The sequence below is a fragment of the Bos javanicus genome, chromosome 23 (assembly GCF_032452875.1).
Source record: "Bos javanicus breed banteng chromosome 23, ARS-OSU_banteng_1.0, whole genome shotgun sequence".
In the NCBI taxonomy this organism is placed as follows: domain Eukaryota; kingdom Metazoa; phylum Chordata; class Mammalia; order Artiodactyla; family Bovidae; genus Bos; species Bos javanicus.
In genome coordinates, this window is record NC_083890.1 from 36,724,259 (window position 1) to 36,750,131 (window position 25,873).

Sequence of the window (25,873 nt, forward strand, 5' to 3'; positions counted from 1 at the left end):
TATCTTTTATTATTACAAGAGCTGTATACAATGAGTACCCCCCACCCACACACACACACCAGCTACCTGCTTCTCCAATGGACCATCTCTCAGGTCATGAATGTCCATCAGTATATAGTGATAAGATTACCAGAAGCTTAGTAAGAGCTAAGCTACAAATAATACTTTCTCAGTTGTCCCATGCTATAGATACAAATTCTTCATTTCTGAAAAATCTACTCATTCACAGACCAAAGTTATGAACTTGGGGGGTGTGGGTGGTGTGGAATGGCAACTTTAGATGTGGAAACACAACAACTTGAGTGATAAATTTTTAAACTTTACAGGAAAAATGCATTCTAAATTTCCAAGTTTAAAAATCGAGCCATGGTGTAGCTACGTTAGCTCCACCAATAGTACATTTTGCACATAACACAATCTTAATATTTCCTTAAAACTGGCAGCAGAAAGTCAGTAAAATGAAGATTCACATATAATAGGTGCTGTTTATCAGAGGAATAATAGCTATCAGACATGATGCCAAGTGCCCTGTAGGCTTTATTCCAATTATTCTAAAATTGTTCAAACTGATGGAGGAACTACCATCTTATAGCTGATTACCTGAAACTTTAATAAGTAGAAGTGTAGCCATGGTCAGCAAAGATAGAGGATGACTGACCTGGGATTTGGACAGAAGTCTAGCTGACTCCAAAGCCCATTACTATGTCTATAAACTACTATGGTATATGTCTTTTACAAATGAGTAGTGTACTTATATGGGCTTCCCGGTGGCTCGGTGGTAAAGAATCCACCTGTCAATGAAGGTGATTCAAGAGACACAGCTTCTATCCCTGAGTTGGGCAGAGTCTCTGGAGGAGGAAATGGCAACCCACTCCAGTATTCTTCTCTGAAAAATCCCACGGACAGAGGAGTCTGGCGGGCTACAGTTCATGGGTCACAAAGAGTCGCACATGACTGAGCGATGGAGCACGCAATGTACTTAAACACCACTGCCACCACCGTTTTTTTTTTAAAGGGTTAGGAGTCAAATAGTTCAGTTGGTAAAGAAACCGCCTGCAATGCACGAGAACCCAGTTCGATTCCTGGGTCAGGAAGATCCCCTGGAGAAGGAACAGGCTACCCACTCCAGTATTCTTGGGCTTCCCTTCTGGCTCAGCTGGTTAAGAAGCCACCTGCAGTGTGGGAGACCTGGGTTTGATCCCTGGGTTGGGAAGATTCCCTGGAGAAGAGAAAGGCTACCCACTCCAGTATTCTGGCCTGGAGAATTCCTTGGACTGTACAGTCCATGGGGCCACAAAGTCAGACATAACTGAGCGACTTTCACTTTAGGAGTCAAATAAGAATTCATATTCCCTAAGGTAAGCTTCACAATGGAGAAGCGATGTGTGCAGTTTGGAATCCTCAGTTGTAAACTGACCGGAGGCATTACTAAACCTCTTCTGTAAGGGAAAACCTCTTCTGTTAAAACAAGCACAGCAACTCTCTCTGAAGGTGAGAGCTGTTGGGAAGAAAAAACTAAGCAGCATTCACTTCCTTCCCTCTGCCACCCCGTTTCCGAGTGTCAACCAGAGAAGCTTTCCATCCTGTCACTATGACAGAGGGCCTTACAGGGAAAAATCTATTAAAATGCTTTGAAAAGTGTAAAGTGATGTTTTAGAAAAACTGTTTCTGATCATGAGCACTTAAGGTTTACTGAGTCTTGCCAAGAAAGAAATAATAAATTATCACTTAATTCACGTTGATGACTTTCTACTGAAGAGCATCTGAACTTTCGTTCTTTTGGAAAGCAAATTATCCTGACTCATGTGTTTTTCAACTCTGAATTGTCTTTTGGGCTTGACTTTGTTTTGCTTTTGATTCTTCTGCTTCAACAAGTCACTATTAAGTACCCATTAAGCGCTCAGGCCTGTAGGGAAGAAAACAGGTTGCAAGCAGGTTTCTTACCCTTGAGGAAGGTATAATATATGGTGGGGCTGTCTTAAAGCAAGCACACATGAAATCCATGCATTCATCAGCAGCTGCCAGAGTCAGGATTGGGGAAAGGATGTGATTATTAAAAAGGAGCAGAAGGGAGTTCCTTCATGAAGAGGGAACAATTAGTTCTGTACCCTGACTGTGCTCATGGTTACTTGAATATATAAGGATGATAAAATCTCACCAAAATATATATCCCTACACAAAAAGAAACGAGTCTAAAAATATGCATGCAGGGATTTCCCTGGTGGTCCAGCAATTAAATTCTGCACTTCCACTACAGGGGGCACAGGTTCCATCCCTGGTCAGGGAACTAAGATCCCACAGGCTGTGCAGGCAAGAATAAAAATATGCATATAAAGTCAAATAAGGTCACGACCTGAGTTCACAGCATTGTACCAACGTCAGTTTCCAGGTTTTGACGATGACCCACCGTTATATAAGAGTATCATAGAGGAAGCTGGGTAAAGAGCAGGTGGGAACTCTATACTGTTACTGCCATTTCTTGAGTCAAGCTGTATCAAAATAAAGTAGCACTTTTTAAAAAGGGCGAGGAAACTCCCTATAAATTGATATGAAAGACCATTAAGAAGTAGGGCTAAGTGAAAACAAAGAGGACAGTACTACACAACGTGTGTAATACGCTACCTTTTGTGTAAAAGCTGCAAGTTCTGAAACGGTATTCACATTTCCCTGCAACCTGAAGGGACAATGGAAGGATACACAAGAAATGAAGAACAGTGGCTTCCTGGGGGGGTTGAAAAGGAGGAACTTGACAAGGCACAAAGATGGGAGCTTCTTCTACTTTCTGGGGTTATGAACCACGCAAATTTATTGTCCAAAGCAATAAATCAAAAGACAAATGAAAAAATAATTGACACTATCGGTGCAAAACCCTATGTCATTATATTGTTCTGTACTGAACAATTTACATGCATTATTTTTAATCCTCAAAGCAGAAACCAAAGTATCTGAGTTTGTCTTTTTAAAGTTGGTAAAACCAGGACTAGTTTTTAAAACTTGTGCCTAAGCCTGTGGTCTTTACACTGTAACTGATTCTCTATTTAAGGCCTGCTGAACATGTCACGCTGCTGCTGCTTTCAGTGTCCCTGTACCTGGCTCTTCCTCAGCCTGAGACCATTCACCCCCTTCACTCTATTTTGTCTGCCTGGAAAACTCCTATTCGACCTTCAGAGCCAAATACCTGTCCAACGGTATAGCCCTAATCTTTTTACTCAAGAGAATAAAGAAGTCTTCTCTTCTGCAGCTCACAGGTTAAGCAGACCTTAAAAGTAACAATTATTCCTTAACTGTTTTTAAAGCCTTGGCATCTAGCAAAAGGCCGGGTAACTGTTGCCCAATGAATGTTCCTTCAGCTTTAATGAACTCTTTAAAACTCACCATGAGCATTAAGAATTAAAACCTCTCATTTAAAAGGCTCATTCACTTGCTAACTGATGTAAATAATGGCACATAGATATATTTAAATGAAAGTGGCTACAAATACTTTTAAACCCCCAATACCTTCTGTTAAGAGAAATCTCTTTTTATTTTTTTTAGAAGTCTCTTTTTATATAGAGATTTATAAGTGGTCTACTTATACCTAAGTAGGTGTTCCTTACAAACTCTGTAATACCAAATTTCTGAGTAAGGCTGATTCTTAATACATATTTCTGGTAATCTCTTTGCAAAATATGAATTCCTAGTGAAGTAATAAGACCTTTTACAATTATATTAAATTCTTTCTCAATATTCCTAAGCATGATCTTTTTGAATATCAGTTTTTACAAAATGTGTTCACCTTTAAAGGTGAAACAAAGGTCACCATATTTAATAGAAACCTTGGTTCTTTGATGTTGAATGTCTAAACTTCTCCATGATCATTTAATATGGCATGGGTTTCTAGACGGACACACACAACTTGTAGCTTTATAAACTGTTATTCTTCTCAAAAAGAATTTGTCCTCCAGAGAATGTTGCCCACAGGCCTCATAAGTATGCATTCATGTGTACTCAGGTCAGTACAGCACGGAAGTGAAAGAACAAGGTCTGAAGTCGGACGCCTGAGTTCCAGTTCTACTCTGCCAATTTCTGTGTTCTCAATCAAGATAACTTGTGCCTCACTTTCCTCATTTATAAAATGAAGTTATGCTGGTGTCAAATGCATTAAGATATTTCCAAGATCAAATAATTACAATATATATATAGTTTAAAATAATGCCCAATATACGCCAAGCACTGAATAAATGTTGCTGTTTGGTCACTAAGTAGTGTCCGACTTTTGCCACCCCGTGGACTGAAGCCCACCAGGCTCCTCTGTCCGTGGGGTTTCCCAGGCAAGAATACTGGAGTGGGTTGCCATTTCCTCCTCCAGGGGATCTTCCCAACCTGGGGATCGAACCCACATCTCCTGCACTGTAGACAAATTCTTTACCACTGAGCCAGCAGGGAAGCCTGAATACATGTTAGCTAGTAATAATATAGCTGACATATGGTTCATGCTCAGTAAATAGTAATAACTACAAGAAGGAGCTTGTCTCTGTCTAGCTACACTTAAGGTATCTGAAAGAATTACCATCTCAAGTTTGTTCCAGAAAATAAAGACAGTGAAAATACCAAGATTGTGAGGGTGGGAAATGTACCTTCAGGAGGCCTGTGCCAGCAGTATGAGCTATTACTCTACATTTCAAGACAGAAGCCTGACTCTCCTCTAGTGAAGGAGACACACATCCCAAACCCTGGATTGTATTCAGCTTGGATGCTTTTGGTTAATCAAAAGATTAGTTTTCTTGGACAATTTTGGTTAATAAAATATTTTTCAAGTTATTATTATAGTTTGATTTTTTTCTAGAGGTCATGCAGCAACACTTCTTTTCATGAAGATGCTCAAACGCACGATCTTTAAAATAAATCTGTTTCTGTTTTTTTTTTCAAGTCTCTTGCAGTGGGTCTTTATCATGAAAACAGGCCACATTTCCAGTGGTCATGTATGGATGTGAGAGTTGGACTGTGAAGAAAGCTGAGCGCCGAAGAATTGATGCTTTTGAACTGTGGTGAGAAGACTCTTGAGAGTCCCTTGGACTGCAAGGAGATCCAACCAGTCCATCCTAAAGGAGATCAGTCCTGGGCGTTCACTGGAAGGACTGATGCTAAGGCTGAAACTCCAATACTTTGGCCACCTCATGCAAAGAGCTGACTCACTGGAAAAGACCCTGATGCTGGGAGGAATTGGGGGCAGGAGGAGAAGGGGACGACAGAGGATGAGATGGCTGGATGGCATCACCAACTCGATGCACATGAGTTCGGGTGAACTGCAGGAGTTGGTGACGGACAGGGAGGCCTGGCATGCTGTGATTCATGGGGTCACAAAGAGTCGGACATGACAGGGCAACTGAACTGACTGACTGACTGAATAGTCAGATGTGTTCTAAAAGAGTTTTCATTGCCCTGTGTTTACCAGTCCATTATACTTCATACTTCATAACTCATACCAGGTGTACTAATTCCAGTTGTGCTACATAAAAGGCTTTATTATAAACAATATTTTAAGTCACTAAGTTAATATCAAACTCAGATCAGTATTACTAAATTGGAAAGACATTTCTCATGGGGAGAAAATGTACCTCAAAAATGTTGAGGAATTCAAACAGATATTTATACACCGGTGTCCTTAGCATTATTCTCAATAGCCAAAAGGTTTCAGAAACCCTCTTACCCCACTAACAAATGGGAAAACAAAGTGTGGTATACACATACCATGGAATATTATCCATTCTTATAAACGAAGGACATTCTGATACATGTTACAGCATAGGTGAGCCATAAGAACACTCTGCTAAGTGAAGTCAGTCACAGAAAGGAAAATACTGTATGATTCATTCAGAGGTCTTTAGAATAGTCAAATTCATAGAAACAAAGTAGACTGGTGATCGCCAGGGCCCCGGGGGTAGGTCAGCATGGGGAGTAAAGTGTCTAAAGGGTAAGGAGTTTCAGTTTAAGATGAAAAAGTTCTGCAGATGGATGGTGGTGATGGTTGCACAACAATATGAGCACTTAATACCAGTGAACTGTACACACAGCTTCGTTAAATGATAAATTTTATGCAGATTTTTACCACCAAAACATTATTATTGAGCAACTACAATACATACAAAGGAAAAGGAGAAGCAGGCAGGTACCAGTGAACCTGGACTAAAAATACAGTTCATCTAGGTAGTTCTGAGCAAGACAGACTGTAAGGAGATATCAACACTGCCTCGTCTTTCTAAAAAAGCTCCCTTTCCTGTTTTCGCTTCATTATGAAAGAGTAAAAATTAACCTCCCCCAAAATTAAAGGGAAAACTAATCAAACTCGTATTCCAAGTCTCAGTCATATAACCTGGAAGTTCTGTTGGGAACTTTGGTATTTTCAGCAAAGTAGCAAGAGCAAAAATTACGGGATCCAAACCTACCATCTCACAATGGAACTTGAGCCATCCATAATCTTTAACGTCAAAGCGGGGCCTGATATATTTCACTTAGGTTAATCCCATTAAGATCTAACTTTGTTATCCTTTTTACGTGAAAATACATTTAATTAGATCAGAGGGACGAAGAGGCAATCTGGTTCTGCCACTTCAGTATCCGTTTCTCAGGATGTATGGATGTGATATGAATATGGAGAGAACTATTTGTTTCTGATACTTCATTTTGTTTTCATTTTTTTCTTTCTCTTTGCCCTCCCTTGCAGCTTTCCTTATTGAACTGTTCTATTACCTGCTACCATAGCACTTTTAAGGGGAGAAAGTTCTTCGAAAGTAAGGAAGAACAAATATTTTTCATTTCTCTCACATCCCTCATGACACCTTCAGTTAACAGAAGTTTCAAAAAAAGAGTGCTTCGGTCCTGAGTCCTGAGAAGTGAGCCTGCTCCAGGTCTGATCATCTATTTCTTCCGAAACACTACATTAAAGCTAATGGGGCAAATTATCTTTCTCCCTAGAAAACAGAAACACACATCGTTAACTTGACCTAGGGACTAAGGATAAATAGAAAATGCTTAAGTGATTTCATAGGCAGAAAGCAGGACAAGACAACTGACAGTCCTGTACTGGCTGTGATAACACAGAAGTCTTACTCAGGAGGTTACATTTTTGCAATAAACAGAAAACAGAAGTTAGTGTGATAACTGTTGAATCTGGGGAGTACTAGAAACCAGGATGATGAAAATCAACTCATGGGAAGTCTCTAGCAGGTCTCTATAACTCAACTCATGTGTCTGCACGAAACATAATCTCTACTTGGAAGAGCCAACCCCTGGGCACTTGTGTACTCATCTGATTTAGTATGATCTAGAAAGATAAACACAAAAAGTTTCAATAAATTTGAATTATTTTTCTGATTCTTCAAAGGTAAGGTATTTATTTCATTCTGGTAAAAGTTCTGCTGGAATTAAAAACAGGTGGCATATGCATATCCGGTAACATAGCTGCAAGTTTGCATATCAACAGAAAACAGAAATTTTCTAATCACATAAATCATACATTGTAACCACATGAAAACTACCTCTTTCAACTGCTTAGTGAGAAACATTATTTAAAAGGTCTAAGAATCATCTTCATGGCCAATACCTCCATATCCTGCAGGGTAGTGATGGGTACACAAAATGGCTGGGGAAATACACAAATGTTTATTTTCCTAAAAGGCATGTTAAAGAGTCCACCGACCAATCAAGTTTTAAACCTCTGCTGTCAATTAAGAATAAATAAATTCCTGAATTGATTACATTTTTCTCCCATCTTCAACAATGGAACTGGGTCTTTATTTCTGCCACATCTGCCATCAGCAAGGAGAAGGAAAGGGCATGAAATCAAATAAGCACTGGCATCAAGAAAAGCTTATCTCCTTCCCGTATTTTTTAATTGGAAAAATAAAATTTGTTTTCCAGTAAGATAGTTCATTAAAAAAAAAAAAAAGATCTGTTTCTACTCAAGGCTAGAGTTCTATTTATTTTTAAAATGAGGCACAGGAAACCTCCCAAGTGCAACTCAGATTTACATCTGGCTAATCCTCCAAATGTGACCCACCAAGTTCATGCTGTTTATTGCTAATGAGTTCTGTGATTTTTGGATAACACGTGTGAGAGATAGCAAATTAACTACTGCTAGTCAGCAGCAAGCAAGCAAAAGATGTCTTGGGAAGCTAGTGTGAGCAAATCCTGCAAGTCAATTTCTAATCGCACTTGCCAGAAATTTGGTGGGGGGGTGAGGGGAGGGGATAAGGCCTGCCAAGAAAAATCAGTGGTGGAACTTGTTCCCCTTTCCTTTTTCCATGGAATATTTCAACACTCAAACACAAATACAGCTCAATCTTTCCTTTAGGTTAACTCTGGGACTGCAAGGAAGGCTCTGGCTGCACTGATACCTTAGAAAAACTGAAATACTTCACGCTGCAAAATCAGTCCCTCTGAGTTCCTTCCCTGGAACCATAAAAAGAATCACAGATGTGAGAGGGGTTATTATTTATATGCTATAGGAAAACCCTCCTCCAGCACACATACAAATGAGTCGACAAAGTTCAGTCAAATCGCCTCACCTAGAACCAACTGGCCAAAAATGTTGTGCAAAAGTGCAGCATCAGCTGAAAATAAAAAAGTTAGACTGGCAGAAAAACACTTAACCAAACCAGGCCACTAACAGTTTAAGACTCAGTTTGAAAACCATTTACTCTTTTGAAGGTAAGACCCCTTGGAAGTATACTTGCAGGATCTCTTACCTTCTTTCTCATCTGAATCCCAAACCAAACCTAGGGGTTCTTAATCAGGACTGCAATTAGCATCACGTGGAAAGCCTTCAAACCAACATGGCGCTGGGAACCTCCCCGTTCGCGTCCCTCCGCTCCCTACCCCCAGCTCAGTTGAAAACAGAAACTCTTGAGTTCAGGGCAGGTGACCGGTGTTTCTTAAAAGCCTGCTAGGTGAGTCCGCTACACAACCAGAAGATGAAAACCACAGCTTTAGAAAAGTATGTGTTTTGTTTTGTTTTGTTTTTAAAAAGAAGCTGGTTTCTCTACCAAATCCACTCAAAGACATTAGAGCTCTAATTTCCTCTAATTTCACCCAGGCTGTCCTGTTGCAAAAAGCTCTAGTCATTACTTCCACCGCCTGCTACCATGCACGCTTCCTAATGTGGAAGCAGGCTAAATCTGAAGCTCTCCACAGCTAGAGGCGGGAGCGCGCTTGGAACCGGGCCTAGGAGGCCATGAAACCCCAGACGCCATCTTGGTGATTGAAAAGGAGATACAAACTGTTGGGTGTAAAACACTCAAGGATGTATACACAGGGCAGTGTCAATATGTTGTAATAACTAAATGGAAAGTTAACTTTTAAAGAGTGTATTAATATTTAATAAAATGAAAACGAAAAGCAAAACTCCTATTTCTCTTTACCTGCATACCACTTCTGACGCCAAATATGCAGGCTTCCCCACACCAAGCAATTTTCCAATTCTCGACAGGCACGGAGTGGATGTCTTGTACTTTAATTCAATTCTGACCCTAACTGCCCCAAATTAACACAAGCCTCACAGGTTTAGGCCTCCGGCCTACAAGACTGCTCGCTCCCCATTGCAGACACCAATTTCAAGTTCAGGTTGCAGCCAGAGCTTCTGACCCACCAATGTAAGTCGGTGGGGGCGGCGGGGAGGAGGTGTCCCACGACCCCCTCCTTCAGGCTTCACAATTTACTAGAACGGCTCACACAACTCAAGAAAACAGTTTACTCACCGGACTGGTGGTTTATCATCAAGGACACAGCCCAGGTACAGGCAGCCAAATGGAACAGAGAGAGGTACAGGGCAGAGTGTGTGAAGCTTCCACCTGTATCCAGGACGCCAACCTCCCTCCACCACATACTCAAAGGAGCCGCTCACCAAACACCACCCATAGGCTTCTTCAAGGGCGGTCTTCTTACGTAAGCACGTAAAGCAGGGTTGATTGCATCATTGGCCACAAGTGCTGCGCTCAACCTTCAGGCTCACTGCCCTTCCTGGCGGCCAGTGGGCGGGGCTAAAAGTACCAATTCCCAAAGAGAAGGTTGGTTCCCCTGGCAACCTACCTCCATATTTCAGGGCTTTCCAAAATTATCACCTCATTAACATAAACTCAGCAGTGGTTTAAAGGGTTTTTTTCCCAATAACAAAAGATGGTCTTTTCACCTTCTCCACTCCAGAGCTCTATCTGGTCATTTGGACAATAACCAATGTTGCTCATCTCTTAGGAAATTACATGGGGTTTAGGATATCCGGCCAAAAGCTAGGAACAAGAGCTAGGACAATAACCAATGTTGCTCATCTCTTAGGAAATTACATGAGGTTTAGGATATCCGGCCAAAAATATATTTGTTACTATATCACAGTATTCGGGGTATAAGTGCACCATCTTAGGTATTCTGAGGGTCTCAGGATGACCAAATAGTTGTGTGTGCCAAATAGTTACGTGTAAAATAGATAGCTGGTGAGAAGTTGCCATATAATGTGCCCAGCTCTGTGATGACTTAGAGGGATGGAGTAGGGGTAGGGGAAGGAGGCTCAAGAGGGAGATGTATACGTATAATTATGGCTGATTTGTGTTGTTGTGTGGCAGAAACCAACACAATATTGTAAAGCAATTTTGCTCCGGTTAAGAAGTAAACTTTTTTAAAAATACAATGTGTAGAGAGCACACAATTTCTATTTTCTTTGGGTCAGTGGGTAACATAACTCTACCAGATATTTGAATCACCTGGAGGGCTCCTTAATCACCCCCACTGCCAAAGTTTCTGATCCACTCCTTCCTGGGTAAAGCTCAACTATTTGCATTTCTAACAAATTTCCTGGTAAGGCTAATGATGCCGGTCTCACTACACTTCTGGTACCTCCAAATATTTGAAATAACAAAATTTTTTTTTGCTTTTATTTTTTAAATCTCCCCCAGTTTTACTGAGATACAATTAACATACAGTCTTGTGTAAGTTTAACACGTACAGTATAATGATTTGACTTACATACACTGTGAAATGATTACACTAAGTTTACTTAACATCCAGTTAACACCCGTCATCTCATATAGGAACCAAAAAATGAGATAAAAAAAAAAACCATTGTTCATTGTGATAACTCTTGGGATCTACTTTGACAACAGGAGCGCTAGCCGTAGCATTCCTGTTCTATTTTATATCCCTAAGAGATTTGTTTTTACAGTATCTGGCTATATAATAAGAATATTGAACATTGACTACATACTTGATATAAAGGAATTATTGCTATTGTTTTAGGTGTGAAAATAGTGTTCTGTTTATGTTTCTAAAAAAACAAAAGTTCTTATCTTTTAGAGACACATATTGAAAAAAAACTTTTAAACATTACAGATAGAGTTGACATCCACCATGCACCCAGCCACCGTCCTCATGGGCAACCATTGTCCTGAAGGGTTACAACATGCATGTATGAATGCATAAAAATAAAATCAAAATTGTGATAGAATAATAGCATAAACAAGAAACTTAAACAAAGGAAAGCAAAATGGAAAAGAGATAAGGGAATGGTGACCATTACGATCTTTGGGGAAGCCCAGAAATGGGCAAGAGGCAACGAGTAACCACCAAGGGAGTCAGGGATTTATCTGGAAACTGTCCCCCATCCAGGACGTCTCTTACCTGACCACGCTGGGTGTCGAGGCTTCTGTAGTCACCTGGGAGCGCTGGGAGAGAAAAGGAAACTGAGTCAGAAGTTGTAAGAGTAAAGGGAAGGAACACACAGCAGAGCAAGGTTTCAGAGCGGTTATGTCTACCTTGAAGGTTCTTAGAGGAAATTTCGGAGAGCTGATTGTTTCTTAAACAATACTCCTAAGACGGGCCTTGGGCTTGACTGCTCTGGAGCCATGCCAGGGGCTCACTCTGGAGAGAGAAGCCCTCCTCCTGACCTGGAGGAAAACTGGAAGCATCCAGTAAGGCATGGTTTTCTGCTCCAGTTCTGCTGGTCCCTCACTAAGGACCTAAGCCGTCACTCCCCGTTTCTGGACCCAGACTTCATTATCTGGAAAAGGAAGGGTTTTTAGATGTGTTCCAGAGTGACTCCCAGAGCTGACAGGACAAAGCTACACTAGTCCTGGGATCAGAAGAAAAGAGAGGTAACGGGAGTATACGTGCTAGACCCTACAGAGTTCTTTTCTGTAGTTTATTTAACTGAACTTCTAAAACCCTTTAGTAAGGCAAAAATTGATGGCAACAGAAGGCTGTGGCTGAGAGTTGCACAGGGACTTGCGCAAGGTCACACAACCAGCTGTAGCAAAGCCATAGATCTAAATCAGGAGCTGGCTGACCCCAAATGGGAAGTTCTTCGCATACACCCTGGGTGATTTACTGAGCACCATCCTGTTGCTGGTAGCATCACATCAGGGCCACTGTGAACTCTGACCCCAGGACTTAAAAGACAGGCATGATTACCTCAAGGCTTAAGCTTGTTTTCTGTGCCCAGACTTATCTTTTCAAAAAAATCTGATATTTTGTGAAAATGTTCTTGACTATAAAATAATTGCCTAATAGACTGCCCAGAAAAATGAGTCTATCTTCCTAATGTTTTTACTTAAAATTTTATATTTTCCTTTCTCTAATATTCCTTGTTTAACAGAAAAACCCAGGTTATGTCTGGATACAAGGAGGAAGCTGGGAGGTTTTGATCTCGCTTAAAATTTTTAGAGGCTACAGCCCCAAACTACTTATTTTCTCAGCACCTGGTTCCAAAAGCAAAGTTCTTGGCAAGTCATGAAAGATTCAACTATTTCACACCGTGGCTATTTTTTTTTAAGGAGCAATAATTTTCTAGGGATTAGAAATCCGACATTCCTATTAGGCCAAGGCCGTGAAGCAGCTTCAGTAAGAGAATCCCCTGCATAAAGCAACTGTCTGGCTCTCTGGGTCCAAGGTCAATCTTCTTTCCTTATAGGGATTCACCTAATTGGCTACGCACACTCATCCAGTGAATCAGGTGGCAAGATAACCGATTAGATAGATCAGTGGTCTGATGTAGGACACAGCTGCTCTGCTCCCTCCAGGCTTAAAATAATTCAGCACTACCGACCTCCCCCATCATATACAATTAATTTTATGAATAGATACATGGATACATGGACAGCTACATATTGATATAACTGAATCACTCTGCTGTACGCTTTCCTAACACCACACTGCAAATCTACTGTACTTCAATTAAAAACATAAATTTAAAAAAAAAAGCTTTTAAAATGTTTAAAAATTTTATGAAAGGGAAAAAAGAAGCATGAGTAAATAAAATGGCCGACACACACCACCCAGCAGGAAAAAAAATAACTGCACACAAGACACTTGCTTCCCCAAGTGCTCACTGACCCCGAGGCGATAATAAGGGAGTTCTGCAAAGGCTGCAGTAAAAAGTATCCTACATTTAGCCAGCCCTAACCCCAATCCAAACTTGTCTCCCACTCCACAGCAGGAGGGCCTTACTAATTGGAATGTGCAGGTCACGTGGCCTGGAATATGTTTGGGCAGCACAAACCTCCAGAGTCCTGAATTATAGACACACACATGCACACCCCACTCAGATTTTTAGTTCTTACAAAATCTAAATATGCACAATGAATGAAGTTTTAAAAATGAAAGGCTGTGTTTGTATGATGGTTAAAGAAATAGAAAAACAGATGAAGATGTTTTTTTAAGCACAAATTTCCCCCATCAGACCGGTGGTAATGATTCAAGATGGAAACAACAAAGACGCCTGGTGAAAAGGGACCCTCTAATCACATTAGCTTGTAGTTCTAAAGGAAGATGGTTGCTCTGAATTTCCCTTTATACATAGCAACTTCAAAAAAATTCCTATTTTCTTAGTACATCTTTATGTAGGAAAGCCTGCATGCCTTTGAAGCCTCAACACAAAACAAACAAGAGTCTTTACAAGTCCTGTCTGACCACCCAGGGAGAATCAAATAGTATTTTTTCTCCAGTAGGCCACCCCAGGATACCACGAATAACAAGGAAAAGGAGGAATTCATCATGTAACCAGGATGTATTTTTCTAGTGTCGTTATTACACTGTTTTAATCTAAATATTATGCTATAGTGCTCACTAGCAAAGCCAAAGGACGTCTAATTATTCGTCTATTGAGCAGAAGTTGTATTGAAATAGCAGAAAATAGGTTAAAACCAAGGGAACAGCAGAGAGGAGGAAGATTAAGGAATTTTCTTTTCAAAATCCCAAGAACTGAGCAGGGATTTTTAAAGTGCTGATGTTCAGGATAGTAGGCCAGTGAAACCAGGTGCCCGAGTGTTCCTTAGGACAGAAACCCTGGGATTAAAACTCTCAAGGGCTTAGACTGCAGGAAATTTGGGGGAGGGAGTTTCTTCCGCCTCACACTGAAGAGCTTAGCTGCATGAAAGTACTGTAGAATCATAGGAAGGTCTCACCACCATAAACATCCTGCATGCACTCTTTTAATCATGCCCGATCCTGCACAAAACCTCCACATGGGCCAAATAGAGACCAGATCCTGCAGCCAGACTCTAGGGAGTCTCTCCTAACAGACTCAAATTGTCTTCCTAGGCCTGTTTTCTGTTACCACCCCTGGGGCACAGGATGCTATGGGTCCTCTGCCATCCACCCCTCTTGTCCCTCCTATGTACAGGGCACTTCCTCCCAGCCATGGCTGAGGGGGGTGTTCTTTTATTCACCTGCAAGGTCCAGCCACCCTCATCTCTCTACCGACTCAACTTTCAAGACAGAAGGATGAAACTGGGGTTAAGAGTCCTCCTCCTGGATCCCAGCTCTGCCTCTAAACAGCTGGGTGGCTTTGGACAAGTGGCCTCATCTCACTCCCTGCCTCAGTTTCTCCATCTGCTAAATGGGGGTAATAAAGCCTATCTCACTGAACTTTAGGTGAGACCAGGATAACAATCCATGGGCGCTCACTGACTTAGCATAACTTCCCTCCTCTAAAACTGAATGTCCCCCTTCCCTTACCCCCAAGCCTTCCTTAACACCTGCAGCCAAAAATAATCTCTCCCTTCTTTAAAGTCCCCTCTCAGTTAAACTCAGCTATGCTGGGTTCCTGGGCAGCCTCCAACTGCACTAACTACTCCTTTAAATGTCACCACACCTATCATACTTCTGCTTTTTGGAGGACGTGGGACTCATGTATAATTCATGTTCACTGTCTTCCCACTCTCTTACATATAATTATATTATAATTGATTATAATCAATTATAGATTATAATTCTAGAAGCTTCGGCTTCTAGAATGAACAGGACCCAGACAAAGCCTAGTATTATTCTATCAATAAGAAAACCAAATAGACATATCACTGGTTAAGTATAATAATAACAGCAGGATCTTATTTACAATCTAACTGTATTCAGAACTTTTCAGATAAACAGCAGCTCTCCCCCCACTCCCAATGTATCTGATTGCTACATGACAAATTTGAATGGGTAGATGGATGGACAGATGGGCACATGCACCTAAGGCCAGACCAACCAGTCATCAGCTACAGCATCCAAGATACTCTCAACAATTCAAACCCTAGGGGACAGTGAGTTGACCCCCTGTGTAATGACCACCTCACTACTCAGGCTTTCTTCATCAACTGAAGAGTTTTAAATACCACCCATTTCTTTAAAAGGCTTCTCAGGTGGCATTAGCGCCTGCCAATGCAGGAGACATAAGAGACGCGGGTTCAATCTCTGGGTCAGTAAGATCCCCTGGAGGAGGGCATGCAACCCAGTCCAGTATTCTTGCCTGGAGAATCCCCATGGACAGAGGAGCATGGCGGGCTACAATCCACAGGGTCACAAAGAGTCGAACACAACTCTTAGCTCACATTTCTTTAAAATTCTTTATGATATCCAGATCAAGAAAATTCGCCATGCAAAAGGATTTGAAATCACATTCCTCATCGACAGCAGGATCTTATTTACAACCTAACTGTATTCAGAACTTTTCAGATAAACAGCAGCTCTCCCCTCTCTCCCTCCCGATGTATCTGATTCACGCCACAACCTTTACCGAGAGCCAATCCCATGCGGCAGTCACACGTTTGTCCCCCTAGGAAGCCCACAGACGGACCATCCCCATGAAGAGCTCACAACTCAATGTCATTTCTTGCTCCTCTCCTCCATTCTGCCATCTCCATCTGTCCCTCCACTGATTCCGTGACGTGCAATCCACAGAGATAATGAGAGGAATTATGGAAAGGCAGATTGCAGAGCACTTGGCAAACACTTAAGTCTGAAGGTTTTGGATATTTCCCTCCACATTTCCCTCCACTCTCTAAGGTTCAGGAAATGTGGCGATGCTCTCAGATGGCAGGAGGTTCCAAACTAAGATCTGGGGCATTGGGAATTTCCCAGAATGCCTACCCGAGGAGCCACAGGACTGACAGGAAGCAGCATTGGAGAACATTGTGTAGTGTTACTGCACCATATTTTAAACTACCCACCTCTCTCCATACCTCTTAGAACTTTTAAACTGACTGGAAGTGTGATGTGGGGAATAGACCAAATAGAAAGTGTTTGGTATCAGATGGTTGGACCCAGAGATAAGATATGGAAGGCAAGTTCAGAGCAACTGAAGGTAATACACAAAGCAAACCGCCACGGCACTGAGGTATCACTGTCCTTTCCCTCATAAGGTTCTGGCTGCTCCAGGAGCAGATGAGGCAATTTGAGGAGGCCGTCCCTGGTTGCACAGGATCTACCTGAGATAAGGATGGTGATGCTTCAAATGTCAGAATCTGTCTCTGAACTAATGAGAATCTACTGGATCGTTCAGGAAAGTCTGCTCAGGGCTCTGTGGTGACCTAAATGGCAAGGAAATCCTAGATGTATACATAGAGCTGATTCACTTTGCTGTACTAATACAATATGGCCTTGTATACTATACTCCAATAAAATTATATATATATATATCTCAATAAACCCAACTAGAAGAAGAAAAGATGTCTCTGGACACTCCATCTAAACCAGCACTTTTGACAACACTCCTACCCCTACATTCCACTTTATTTCTTTATGACATTTATTATTACCTGACATTAAATTGTATCTTTTTTCATTTTCAATACTGCCTGTCAAAACAGAAGCTTCTTCAGGGTATGACTGTTTCCTTAGAACCACCTCTGACACGAAATAGCTGGTGAATGAATATCTCTTAAATGAATAATTGAAATCCACTCTCCAGATCAGAAACCTGTTCAGGTAGACCCACGGTTACTAAGTTACCGACAACAATGGTTTCTCTCTCCCAATACAGCGGCATGGGGTTTAACATAACGCTCACTATGAACCTGGCCTCTGTCCACTAATACCTGAGGGAAGTCAGCAATAAACACTGGAGCATGAAGGACGTGTTTCTAGTAATCATACTTCAGTAGCAGGTGTGCAATGGGAGTGTCGGAAAAACCGGAGTGTAGAGTCACTTTTGGAGAAGGCAATGGCACCCCACTCCAGTACTCTTGCCTGGAAAATCCCATGGATGGAGGAGCCTGGTAGGCTGCAGTCCATGGGGTCGCTAAGACTCAGACAGGACTGGGCGACTTCACTTTCACTTTCATGCATTGGAGGAGGAAATGGCAACCCACTCCAGTGTTCTTGTCTGGAGAATCCCAGGGATGGTAATGAAGTGACTTAGCAGCAGCAGCAGAGTCACTTTAACCTTAAAGCAAAAAGCACAACCCAACCTAAGAAGGGACACCACTGACCACAGTCACTGGACTATCCCAGAAGCAGAGAGCACAGTGTGCTTCTGGGAACACACGGGCCTCGAACTGATGGACATCATCCCGCCTCAGGCAGTGAGAAACCACGACGGGTGACATTTTCTTCCTGAGGCCACGACGGTTCCACTGCCATTGAGAGTGTTGGACAAAGTTAAAGTCGCCCTGAGGTAGAGTCGCCTGAGGAAAACTACACCTGAGACAGAGACAAAAATCAGGTCAGAGGCCTTTACTTTAGATGAAAATGTGCTTGTCGACCAATACACAAAGTAAAAAAGTCCTCACAGAAAAGCACTCTATGAACCAAGTGAAAAAGAACATGTGAAAAATAAGAGCGCCTTCCTAAAATCACAGTCATTTCTGCCTGCAAGATCTTTTTCAAGAATATAATCAACTATACACCCATCTGAAGATGTTCCTCCGTCTATCATAAATCATCTTTTCTGAAAAAACTAGAATCAGGGTAATTATTAACTAGCAGCAGACAGGTTTTTCAGGTTTTTTCCATTCTAAATCACTGTAGCTTCTCACAAGCACCTGCGCAGAGAGTAGACTTTCAGCTCAGTGGCAATCTACTGTCTGAGAGAAATTTTCCCTTATTGTTCTTGTTGCTTCCAAAATAGGTCAACAATGGAGGGAGAGAGATGGACTAGGAATTTGGAGTTGGTAGATGCAAACTGTTACACACAATGGATAAATAACAAGGTCTTACTGTATAGCACAGGGAGCTATATCCAGTATCCTGGGACAAATCATGATTGAAAATGATATTTTTAAAAAAGAACGTGTGTGTGTGTGTGTGTGTGTGTGTAAAATTGAGTCACTTTGCTGTACAGCAGAGGCTCATACAACACTGTACATCAATTTTACTTCAATTAAAAAAAAAAAAGAAACTAGTGCATACTGGATTCTGGTCTCTATCTTTCCCCCAAACTGAGAAATTTTTCTCAACAAAACTGCTTTAAATGAATACATTTTAAACAATAAGAAGCCATCCTACTTCTGAAGTCTATATTCATCCTATGGACAGGATAATCCGTTCTATGCTTTCCCACTAAATAGGAAAGAAAATGCAATATGCACGAGAAAATGCTGTAGGTTTTCCCCATCTGCCCTCAGCTTCCTCACATATGAAAATGCTGAAATGAAAAGGGTTCCTTTTACCCTCCCTGAAATGGTCCCCAGACATGGGAAGGAAAAGAGTGGGAGCTTCACAGCCTAGAAGAGAAGCAGGCACTCAAGAAACAGTTGAGGAAGGAAGTGAAAGAGGAAGCGAAGGAAGGGGGTTGGGACTGACATAAAAGATTGAACAGGGTAGGCAGACAGCAAGGCCAAGACAGGATTCTGCCACAAGTGACCTTTCACCGTCTAATCACACTGACCATCTCAGACACCTTCAGACCAGGGACCAGTTTCCCAGCAGAAGGCCAGGACACTGCTGGAAGATCATGGGAGCCATTTTTCCTTCTTCTTCAAGAGCGGCAGTAGCATCTGCCAAAATACATCCACAACCCTCCCATCCATCTTTCCTCTCCCCACCTCTGAGCTCTCCTCTATCCATCAGGCTAAACAAACCCCATCGCTCCTCACTGTCTTCCCAGTTTCAATCATCACTGACAACGACATTTGTGTGGGTTTGTGGACATGTGGCCCCATGCCAAACACTAAACAAACACACGGATGTTAACAGACTCGGCCCCATCTTTGAGGAGCTTCCCAAAGAGAATGCTGTTGGCTTTTACAAATTTTACCACCAGGAAAAAAGAAAAAAAAAAAAGCTCCCAGTACATGTCCTTTTAACAGCAGGTCTGTGGCTTTGGATACAAAGAACAGCACGTTTTATAAGGCTCTGTAAATCAAAGTGAGCTCTCTCCCACCCAAGCACTGTCTGCCCGTACGAGCACAAAATGGATGTCTAAGCCGTGAAACCAACTCTTTCCGAGGAATGTCTTCGTTTCCTCTCTTTTCAACGCACTGGAGTTGTTGCTGCGATCCTGAAATAGCATGATCTTGTTTGGGACACAGTCAACCAGGGCTCGGTGAATATCTGAACCATGCCTTACTTGCACACATTAAGTCATTATATCCCAAGATGATTATGGTGGACACATCACTGGGGAAGATGTTCAGGTGCCAAAAAAAAGTTAAATGGAAAACAGACAGGGGGCACAATGATGCCTGCATTTCAAGAGCAGAGAAATCTTCCTCTCAGTAAATGCATATGTTAAAAGTTATTTTTTTTCCTCCAGACATTTCTGCTCTCATGCTTTAAAACACCATGAGCGCTGAATGCTTAGTCCAGAAAATAAAAATTTCTAGGATTTTCTTATAGGGAAGTTCAAACGGTAAAAGAACATTTGATATTTTCAGTTTTCCTGAAGATCAGAAGGACTTTCAGAATAATGCGTTTTTCCCTCAACAAAGGACATCTGCAAAGCTTAGCCTGCTGAAAAGAATCATTCTGACAGTCTTAATGTATTCTTTTCAGGAAAGCCCTGTTCAGAGAATCCCACAGGAAAAAAAAAAAATCAGTACCCCAGGAAAGCACCCATCTGAATCATTATAGCTTCATGTAAATAGATGAGACCAGAGGATTTCCAATTAGATATTAGAGATATTAAATAAAGGGGGGAATATGTGTGATCATCTTGAATATTACATATGTTTCACTTTCTCCTGATGGACCAACATTCAAACAAATATGAAAGATTTGCCAGTCTTTCAAAGAACATCCTACAGGAAGGCTCACTTTCAGAATACTGCCGGAAGACAAAAATATCCCTAAGATAAGAAATATAAAATTATATCATTGTCATAACTGAGAACAGTAACCCCAATAATAAGAATTAGTATGGCACGATATGAATAGAACATGACACCTTACATCTAGGACTCGGACTACTCTATAAACACTCTTTCTTATTGGGGTGATACTACCAAGGAATAAGAATAACAGGAATTTTTATGAGTTGCCTCAAGCCACTGGTCAGTGGGAATGGTAGATGAAATATAAATACCCAATTGTGGTTGGCTGACCTAAAAAATCAGTCATATATCTTTCAAGTCATAATTTGAAGAATCCAATTTCCAAGCCATTTTCAAGGAGACCCATGTTAGCCCTTCCATTAAATTCTGATTTTGGCCCCCTTTTCTTTGTTTCCATTGCCACCCACCATAATAAAGGTAAGATGAACTTTTCTGATAACCAGGAAGTTCCTAAGTAGTACCCCTGCCTGGAATGAATCTCTCTCTCTGAATCTCTCTCTCTCGGTCTCTCTCTCTTGGTCTCTCTCTGTCTCTCCTCTATATCCTTTGAACACAGATTAGAGCAAAGCTTTCAAACACTGGTTTTATCATATCCTGCCCCAGAACAGGAAGTAAGACATTCCCTATTGCCTATTAGAATGTGTAAAGTTCTCAACCTTCAATCTGATGCTTTTGCCACTCCTCACCACACACATGAGAGAGAACTTTCCAGGTCTCCCCCTGCTTCCCCTGACGTGTTTGTTCACCCCTACAGTTCTCTGCACCCATACTTGAAACTTACCTGGGTTTCCGAAATATACCCCCCAGTGATCAAGCTATCAGAATGGAGAAGCACCTTGGAGCCCATTTAGTCTGACCCTGCCACCCTCTCCTTCCACACAGCTGGCCATACAGACATCTAACTTTTCCTTCACACTTTAAGGGCTGAGGGAGTCACTGCTCTGAAAACAGTGCCCTGTCAGACCTTTTAATTGTGAGAAAACTCCTCTTTGAGCTGATTTCTTCTCTGCTCACTGGTTCCTCCATCCAACATGCCCAATTCTGCACCCCCAGTTGATCTATAACAAATCAACTCTTCTGTAACAAAACTTTTCTGATATTTGAAAACCGCTATTACGTTTGTCCTTAATCTCAGCTCCCAGCTCGTTTTGCTGCTGCCCTTCAGCTATTCCTGTGGGGCCTGGTTTCAAGACCCTTTGCCATCCAAAAAGTCCTCTGATTTGATACTGCCTATTACTCATGTCCGGTTTCCCTGGTGGCTTAAATAGTATGGAATCTGTCTGTAACGCGGGAGACCTGGGTTCGATCCCTGGGTCGGGATGGTCTCCTGGAGAAGGGAATGGCTGCCCACTCCAGCATCCTTGCCTGGAGAATCCCACAGACAGAGGAGCCTGGCGGGCTAGTCTACGGAGTCACAAAGACTAGGAAACGATGGAGTGACTAACACTTTCACTTTGGGGCTTCCCTAGGGGCTCAGACAGTAAAGAATCTGCCTGCAATGCAGGAGACCCAAGTTCAAGGTCGGGAAGGTCCCCTGGAGAAGGGAATGGCTATCCACTCCAGGATTCTTGCCTGGAGAATCCTATGGACAAAGGAGCCTGGTGAGCTACAGTCCATGGAGTCACAAAGAGTCGGACCGGACTGAGCGACTAACACACACAGACATTATTCATGTCATATGCAAAGAGAAAAGATCAGATCTGCACAGCATATTGGGGAAACAGACAAGGGTTTGGGGCAGTGCTGACCAGTTTGGGGACTCTGGGCTCAGGCCTGTGCCCAGGGTTGTGGGGATGGATGTGAAGCATGCCTAAAACCCCTGTATGGTACCCAAAGGGGAAGATCTATGCTAATTGCACTCAGATCAGATCAGATCAGTCGATCAGTCGTGTCTGACTCTTTGCGACCCCATGAATTGCAGCACACCAGGCCTCCCTGTCCATCACCAACTCCCGGAGTTCACCCAGACTCACGTCCATCGAGTCAGTGATGCCATCCAGCCATCTCATCCTCTGTCGTCCCCTTCTCCTCCTGCCCCCAATCCCTCCCAGCATCAGAGTCTTTTCCAATGAGTCAACTCTTCGCATGAGGTGGCCAAAGTACTGGAGTTTCAGCTTCAGCATCATTCCTTCCAAAGAAATCCCAGGGCTGATCTCCTTCAGAATGGACTGGTTGGATCTCCTTGCAGTCCAAGGGACTCTCAAGAGTCTTCCCCAACACCACAGTTCAAAAGCATCAATTCTTCGGCGCTCAGCCTTCTTCACAGTCCAACTCTCACATCCATACATGACCACTGGAAAAACCAAAGCCTTGACTAAACAAATCTTTGTTGGCAAAGTAATGTTTCTGCTTTTGAATATGCTATCTAGGTTAGTCATAACTCCTTCCAAGGAGTAAGCGTCTTTTAATTTCATGGCTGCAGTCACCATCTGTAGTGATTTTGGAGCCCAGAAAAATAAAGTCTGACACTGTTTCCACTGTTTCCCCATCTATTTCCCTTGAAGTGATGGGACCGGATGCCATGATCTTCGTTTTCTGAATGTTGAGCTTTAAGGCCACTTTTTCACTCTCTACTTTCATCAAGAGGCTTTTGAGTTCCTCTTCACTTTCTGCATATCTGAGGTTATTGATATTTCTCCCGGCAATCTTGATTCCAGCTTGTGTTTCTTCCAGTCCAGCGTTTCTCATGATGTATTCTGCATATAAGTTAAATAAACAGGGTGACAATATACAGCCTTGATGAACTCCTTTTCCTATTTGGAACCAGTCTGTTGTTCCATGTCCAGTTCTAACTGTTGCTTCCTGACCTGCATACAAATTTCTCAAGAGGCAGATCAGGTGGTCTGGTATTCCCATCTCTTGAACTAGTTACTCTTAAAATCTGGCACCCCAATTTGAACACATTCTGCACAGGCCACCTCAAATCCAACTTATTTCATCAAGCTTTCCCCCCAGTAATGAAGGCCCACACTCATTTTTCTTCTTCCTGGTTACCAAGTGCAAAATAGCTGCTTGACTTAAACTTGACATTTGACATCATGCCTTTTGACTATATTTACTTCAGGATTATCCTAAGTGAGCATCTGATTTCATGTGTGTCAGATTCAATTTCCAAAAATGACAGTGACTTCGTCAGGGGCTATGTATCATTGTCATTATCGTTATGCCCACAAGTACACAGTATAGGTCTGGCACACAGTAGGACCACCCAAAAACATCTACAGAACTAACAGTAAAGCCAGGACTGAGAAACTATGGTCTGGTTCAAAAGATATAAACCCTACCTGAAGAGGAAGTTTATCATTCTACCTGTTTACTCAGGCAGAATCTAAACAATGACACAGACTTTCAGACTGAAAAATTTCGTACAAATAAACGCTTCCAGACAGGTCCAAATTGGGAAGGAGGGCCGTGGAATTCCTTCTCCTACCTGGGTTATTAGACTCAGACACTCATCACTCAAGCTATAAACACTATTAAATGCTGTTGCATAGTCTTATTGAAAGTTATGTTTGCTTTCAGATTAGACTTTAACATTTAATATATTTCCCATCAGAATATGGTAAGAGCAGAGAGTATTTTGATTTAAGCTTCATTTCAAGTATGAAACTCAAGCTGTGCTAGTTAAAACAGGCTCTAGTTCTAATTCAGCCTCCCAGGAAGGTCAAGACTGTTGAATTCCCCTAATCCTCTTCCTCCAGGGCTGAAAGGCCTGGGAATGGAGTGAATTTACATATGCTTCCTTGACCACAAAGCTAAGTCACAGGGTCCCAGCCAAACTCTTGTCTCACTCCTATGGATTCAAGCGGATTTGCCCCTGTATGCTCAGCTCAGAATTCACCTTGGAGAGAATGAACTTTAAGGGAAGAATCCTGACAGAGAGAGAGAGGCAGCACCTTTCTATCCTGGAGAGAAGCCCTCGCTCTCTTTCCTCTCCCACCCCTTTTGGTGCCAGCCCGTACATTTGAAACGCTGATAGATTAATGAGAAGTCGGCACTAGTGCCTCTGGACTTGATCCATTTTTAAGTGAGCTCTGAGAACTTGGACACGTTACAGATCCTAGAAGGATGAAATATGAGGAGAGAAAAGGAAGTTTGACACATGCGGGGAATCTGATCTTTGGGGCTGGAGGAGAAGCTAAGAGCAGGGAAATATTAAGACAGGATGCAGAATACAAACTTAATTGACTGATAACACCACTGAAGAATCAAGACTGGTTTCTCCGTTAAAGTTTGAAAGTCGAGCAGTTAATATGAACTTGTAAGTTCATGCAGAAAAGCCTCATGGCTCAGGGCAGGGGAGGGGGACGGATGAATGATTTCATTGCTGCCCTTGAATTCATCTTCACATTCACCCTTCTTGTCCAGTCTGGGCAAGGCATTTGGAATAGAATGGACAAAATGATTCTACATGGAAGGCAAAAATAGCTGCACTGCAAAACAGATTATTTGCCTTTCTTACCTTTATGAATCCTAAAAACAAAAAAAAAGTGATAATTCAGAAGACGACTCTAGGATGAAGGCACAGCAGGCCTGGGGCTACTTTTCATGCAGCTCTTCAGCGGAAAATTAATTCCCAACTCTAGTTCTCTCTCTGAAAATGGCATTTCCATACAAATCTATTCTGTTCATTAAAAGTCATCATTATTCTGAGGTGTCACCAGTCCATGAGTTTGGCCAGTAAGGACGGATCAATTTATTTTAATTCTACAGCAATATCTTTAAAAATCTGATGGTGGATGGTGCGGGAATACCCAAAACTAACCATTTAGTCCACATATATATAAGCAGCAAATAACCGGTCAAGAAAATAGAAATCTCCACTCCAGTCTGCACTAACATCCTTTTTTTTTTTTAATCCAGCAACTAAGAAAATTTGAAAAACTGAAAATAATATCAGATCCACACCTAATCCAGTGCAGGACTCGATAAGTAATCAGTGAGTGAACAACTGATTTCTTTTAAAACATAAGAACGGAAATAAAATAAATAAAACAATAAAACTAAATAAATAAAAACAATAAAAAGAAGATTGCCTTCTCATAGGCAAAGAATGTTGAAAAGAGAAATCAAAATTATATGACTGCTGAGATCTCCCATAAGACCATGACCAACGGAGATGAGAATCTAAAAGAAGTAACAAAAACATTTCATGATTCACAGTACTGATGCTGCATCTCTTTTCAGATTAACTGATTTGGTAATCAATTGCATCATCCCTGTGAAATGAATATTGCTCACAACAATAAAAGGACAGTGTGTGAGCTAAAACCAAGATTACTGTGAGGTGAAAGGTCTTTTGAGACAATGTACACAGGTAGATGTTAGTGCTGTAGGAATACAAAGAGAAATGCTTTCAATCAGAGAAGGCAATGGCACCC

The 25,873-nt window shown here is 41.8% G+C and overlaps 1 long non-coding RNA gene across 6 annotated transcripts in view; it reads right to left on the minus strand.

Moving 5' to 3' along the window:
- The window catches only part of LOC133236618 (uncharacterized), a 405,417-nt gene that overhangs the window by 290,121 nt on the left and 89,423 nt on the right, over positions 1-25,873 (minus strand). For all 6 annotated transcript variants that reach the window (XR_009732945.1, XR_009732943.1, XR_009732941.1 and 3 more), the window contains one exon: positions 11,644-11,687. This is a non-coding gene — a long non-coding RNA (uncharacterized LOC133236618). The remainder of the gene's footprint in view (positions 1-11,643; positions 11,688-25,873) is intronic.